Raw genomic sequence first — 6263 nt, forward strand, 5'->3', positions numbered from 1 at the left:
TTGCCAATGATGTCATAGGTACACCGATGAAGGAATGATTGGAAATAAGGATTCAACCGGAGATTTTGAGGATTATGATTAGTGACACTATGGTTTCATTAAATGATTATTTTAAAGACAGTTGATTCTGTGAAAAAGGTAATTTTATATTGAGTGTGTAAGTGGTGTGACTAGTTTTAAGTTTGCATGAATATCCGACTAGGGGGCCTGGGAACTCTTTTCCCTGGTACCCAGGACAAAACCTAACCAAATTCTTAAATGGATCCTATCACTACAGTGGTTGGGCGGTTGGCTAACCCACGGGACTGATGGATCCCTAAATTGAAACTCAATTCTATTATGGTATGGTAAATGAAGTAAATCCCAGATAAAAATTATTCTACGAAAAAGAATCAACGACTATGCCTTTCAATGAGGAAAAAAGCATTGGTCTCTATGATCCAAGTGCAATCTTTTCCTTGATCTGACTATGGGACTTACGAGTTTGGTCAGATCAGTTCAGTTAGTTAAGGATTTTGACTACTTTAGAGTAAAATTATCCTGGAGGAATCGCCCATGCTTTTCGAGTAAGGGAAGTTTTTCCAGGTTCGGTTTTGGAAGAACCGATGGATTAGTCTCTTGTCGTCCAGATATCCATGGGCGAGGCCCCGAGTGAGGGATCTTGCCCCGCACAAGAAGTGCTACTTTCGCTACTAGCACCTCTGAATTCATTGCGCAGGGGGGACATGGATCTCTCAATGGGCATACCAAACATCATATAAGGTGGCGATGGGATACACTCCTTTCCGTCTAGCTTATGGTGTTGAGGCAGTAATGCCTATGGAATACTTAGTTCCAAGCTTAAGAATTGCAGTGCAAGGTTTAACGCAAAATGCATTAGCTGAAAGGCTAATCAATTTAGAGAAGCTTGATGTAACCAGACTAATTGTATTGCATGGACTTATGGTCTACAAACTACGAAGAAAACATTGGTTCAACAATAACTTAAAACAAAAAGAATTGTAAATGGGGGCCCCACCTTGTCCTCATGGTTGGTGTAGGGAGCACCAGAAAAAAGAAACTCAAGTAGTACAGAGGTCTAGGAGCAAACTTAAAAATATTTTGGACCACTGATCCAAGAGATTCTCTTACAAGAACATCTTTTAAAACAACGAAGGGAGCTCGCAAAAGAAAAAATTCAGCATTGTAAGATTCCTCCCCAACCTCTCAAGATATCCAGTATCTTCCCCTATAATCAATCCCCTCTTCAGAAATATAAAAGATCTTGTCTCTACCTGTTTTGACATAGAGAGAGAAAATATTCTAGAGAGAGAATATTCAGATTTTGAATATTATTAGATAGAAAAATTTCTCATAATATTAAAATAAATTTCCTTGAAACAGAAATTCAAAAAGAACTTTCCAATGTGCAATTGGAATTAATTGGAAATGGGTATAAAGGACCTTAGCCTAAGGGTCTAGATTTTCAAAAAAATTAGATTATGGTCCAGTTAAGGTTCCTGTGGGCCAATAGGATCAATCCATGTGTGGGGAGGAGATAAATCCAATTTGTAAAAGAAGATACCCAAAAATGAGTAAATGCTCACATAAGATGAAGAGTTGACTATGTACAAGGTTTATTAGTAAGAAACTATGAGTAATATCAAAAATATGAGATATTTTGGGTATAATGATTCCATTTTGACACATATGTAAGGAAGGGGAGTCCCTTAAAGGAGGTGCATACTTCACATGCTTGAATGAGTTTTAAACTCAAAAATATTGTGATATTTTTATCTCTCCTCTCTCTTGAACCAAACCAAATCAAAATGGAACCAAATCGAATCAAAAAGGAACCAAACTAGATCCAAATCTAGTCCAAATTCAACCAAACTGAATTTGGAAAATTCTAGAATTCAATTAGCTTTGGTTAGAGCTTCCCTCTCCTATAAATAGAACATGAGTCCTTTGAAAAAAATAGGAGAATTTTACTATACTAGAGTTATGCTGAAATAATGCTAATTTCTACTATTCTCTAAAATTCTCTCCAAATCGGAGAAATTGGAGCTTCCCTCTTTCTTCAATCCCCATTGGTGGCTTCATCAACATACTAAACCAATTGATTGGTTGGGGGCCTCTACCGTGAAGAACAAAGAATCAAGTAATTTGTAAGGTTATTAGTGAATTTTGATCATTTTCTATAATTTCTCAATGTTTCTCTCTTCTCAACCCCTCTCAAGCTTGAGAAGCTTAATTGGAATGGTTTTTGAATGCTATTGAAGTTAATTGATGAATGGTAGTGAAGAATTACATAATTTGATGAATGCTATTGAAGTTAATTGATTAATGATAGTAAAGAATTACATAAATTTCTATTTATGCTTAATTCTAATGATTTTTATGTAATTTCTCTCTCTCACTCAAGAAATGGTCATACTCATGACCCATTCTCAATCCAAATGAAGCTTTTCATAAAGCTTTTCCTTAATCCTAGATTAATCTATGCTTGAGGCTAAATTAATGGCTTTTTTCTATGCTTTTAGTTTATGTATTTCATGAATATTGATGATTCAATCCATTATTGGGTTAATGATCCAATTAGGGATCATTCTAATAATTTCCTTAATGATAAGCTTTATCCTTCAAAATAAATTGAGATTTATCAGTCTCATAGTGACGGAGCTATGGCAAAATTTTTATAAAAATTACACATAAAATAATTTCATTCAAAGCATGAAAAGAGGACTTCTTACCATATTCTAGGAATTATCATCCTAGATTAATTGAAAGAATTTTATTGTAATCATAGAGAAATTGATTTTTATGTTATGCATAATTGATGATTATTTTATTGTAAAAGTGTTACTTTTATCATATTTGGATTTCATGCATAGAGGTATGCATAAAAGATTATTATTTTAATGTAAAAGTGTTACTTTTATCATAGTATTATTTGGATTTCATGCATAGAGGTATGCATAAAAGATTATTATTTTAATATAAAAGTGTTACTTTTATCATATTTGGAGTTTATGCATAGAGGTATGCATAAAAGATTATTATTTTAATATAAAAGTGTTACTTTTATCATATTTGGAGTTCATGCATAGAAGTATGCATAAAAGATTATTATTTTAATGTAAAAGTGTTACTTTTATCATATTTGGATTTCATGCATAGAGGTATGCATAAAAGATTATTATATTAATGTAAAAGTGTTACTTTTATCATAATTGGATTTTATGCATAGAGGTATGCATAAAAGATTATTATATTAATGTAAAAGTGTTACTTTTATCATAATTAGATTTTATGCATAGAGGTATGCATAAAAGATTATTATATTAATGTAAAAGTGTTACTTTTATCATATTTGGATTTCATGCATAGAGGTATGCATAAAAGATTATTATTTTAATATAAAAGTGTTACTTTTATCATATTTGGATTTCATGCATAGAGGTATGCATAAAAGATTATTATTTTAATATAAAAGTGTTACTTTTATCATATTTGGATTTCATGCATAGAGGTATGCATAAAAGTTGATTATTTTATTATAAAAGTGTTACTTATATCATATTTGGATTTCATGCATAGAGGTATGCATAAAAGTTGATTATTTTATTATAAAAGTGTTACTTTTATCATATTTAAATTCATGCATAGAGATATGCATAAAAGTTGATTATTTTATTGTAAAAGTGTTACTTTTATCATATTGGATTTCATGCATATAGAGGTATGCATAAAAGATATTCTTTTTATACTAAAAGTGTGATTTTCATCATAAATGGATTTTATGCATAACTTAGATGCATAAGAGAAATTCTTTTATTCTAAAAGTGTAATTCCTACCAAATTGAATTTATGCATATAGGAAGATGCATAAAAGAATGGATTCAAAAGTGTTATTCTCATCCAAATTGAATTTATGCATAGGAAGACGCATAAAAGATGGATTTTTAATTCAAAAGTGTCAATTCTCATCTAAATTGAGTTTATGCATAGGAAGATGCATAAAAGATTGAATTTTAATTCAAAAGTGTCATTTTCATCTAAATTGAGTTTATGCATAGGAAGATGCATAAAAGATTGAATTTTAATTCAAAAGTGTCATTTTCATTTAAAATGAATTTATGCATAGGAAGATGCATAAAAGATTGATTTTTATTTCGAAAGTGTTAGTCTCCTTAAATGGAATTTATGCATAAATAAATGTGTAGAGAAATATTATATCAAATATAAGAATTCTCTTGTATTCTATAAATAGATATGGGAAGTGATAGGATATGATAAGAGGCATATGAGATGTGATAGGATGTGATAAGATGTGTATGAGATGTGATAGGATGTGATAAGAGGTGTATGAGATGTGATAAGATGTGATAAGATGCATATGAGATGTGATAGGATGTGATAAGATGTGTATGAGATGTGATAGGATGTGATAAGAGGTGTATGAGATGTGATAAGATGTGATAAGATGCATATGAGATGAGTTAGGATGTGATAAGATGAGTTAAGATGTGATAAGATATGTATGAGATGTGATAGGATGTGATAAGAGGTGTATGAGATGTGATAAGATATGATAAGATGCATATGAGATGAGTTAGGATGTGATAAGAGGAGTTTAGATGTGATAAGATGTGTATGGGATGAGGTAAGAAGTGTATGTGATGGGATAAGATGTATATGGGTTGTGTTTCTATGCATCGAAATCAAATTTAATAATTAATATCAGTGATATCCATGCATATTCATAGGTGAATATGTACATGGAGTAATTAGAATATTTCTTTTAGATACAAAATTGGTGGGAATAACTCTTTTGAATAACAAAAAAATAAACTTTCTTTTCCATAAAATTCTAGAAAATTTTGCCATAACCTCCTTTGTATGGGTGACCATTTCTCATTTTTATCATTCCTTATTTAATTTAAATTAACCCAAATTAGATTTATAGAACTCTAATCTACATAATTTTCTAATTTCAAGAGAGTAAACAATAAGAAGAGTCTAATTAATCCCTTAGTTAATCTTTCTAGAATTGAGGAAGGTTGGAATGTAAAGAAGAGAAGGGGGGTGGCCTTTTCATCAAGGCATAGCATTTGAATTTAATTCAATCAACTGAAAAACATAAAAATCAAGAAAACCATAGATTTTAAATTCGTAAATAAGTTAAAAAAATTAGCCTACATGGAGCTTGTAAGCTCTCCTTTGGCTTGAGGGATTGAGGGTTCTACTCTTGTTTGAATCAAGAGTGGCACCAATTCACTTTGGAGAGGAATAGGCTAAAAATAATTGCATTATTAGGGCAATGTAGATGGCTCAAGACAGGAGTAGAGCAACATTGCATAAACACTATTAAGATTTTACAAAGGAGGAGGCTTCTATTTATAGAAAAAAGTGAGCCTCTAACCAAGCAAACTGATTCTAGAATTTTCCAGATCAGTTTGGTCAATTTTTGACCATTTTGGGTCAGTTCAGCTTACTTTTTGGATCTAGTTTTGAAATAGGAGAGAGGAGAGATAAAAATATCTCATTTTATTGATTAAAAATTGGAGATAATGATGAGAAAAAGGCGCCTACTTCATGAGGGGAGATCCCCACACTAAGGTGTCAAAATTCAATTTTTTAATTGTTTTCTTTGGTCCTTAGTTCACTCTCCATCTTATGTGAGCATTTACTCATTTTTTGGGGGGGTTTCTTTTATTTTTCAATTTATATCCTCCCTACATTTAGATTAATCTTATTGGTCCATATGAACTTTAATTGGACCATAATCTAAAAAATTTCAAAAATCTGGACCCTTAGGCTAAGGTCCTTTATACCTATTTTCAATTAATTCGAATTGCACATTGGAAAGTTCTTTTGAATTTTTGTTTCAGGGGAAACCATTTTAGACATTAGGAGGATTTTTATATCCAAAAATATCTCAATTTTGAATTATCTACCTCTAGACATTTTCTCTCTCTAGGCCAAAACAGGGTAAAACCGGATCTTTCTTTTATTTCAGAGAGGGAAATAATTATAAGATCAGAAGGGAAGGTTCTTACACCTGCACACCTTAAAAGCTGGGGAGGGAGGAATCTTACATCCTACCCCACTTAAAAAAAGCGAGATGTCCTCATCTCGCAAATTAGAGGACAACTCTTCCCTTAAGATCCAACTGATTCTAGGGTTCCTTATAGTCTCTAGTGAACCCAACAAAATCCTGGGATAGAGATCCCTTATATAGAACTCATCATGAGATAACAAATCATTCAGACTATATCATT

The sequence above is a fragment of the Cibotium barometz genome, chromosome 39 (assembly GCF_041138505.1).
Source record: "Cibotium barometz isolate CiBa-2024 chromosome 39, ASM4113850v1, whole genome shotgun sequence".
Classification (NCBI taxonomy): domain Eukaryota; kingdom Viridiplantae; phylum Streptophyta; class Polypodiopsida; order Cyatheales; family Cibotiaceae; genus Cibotium; species Cibotium barometz.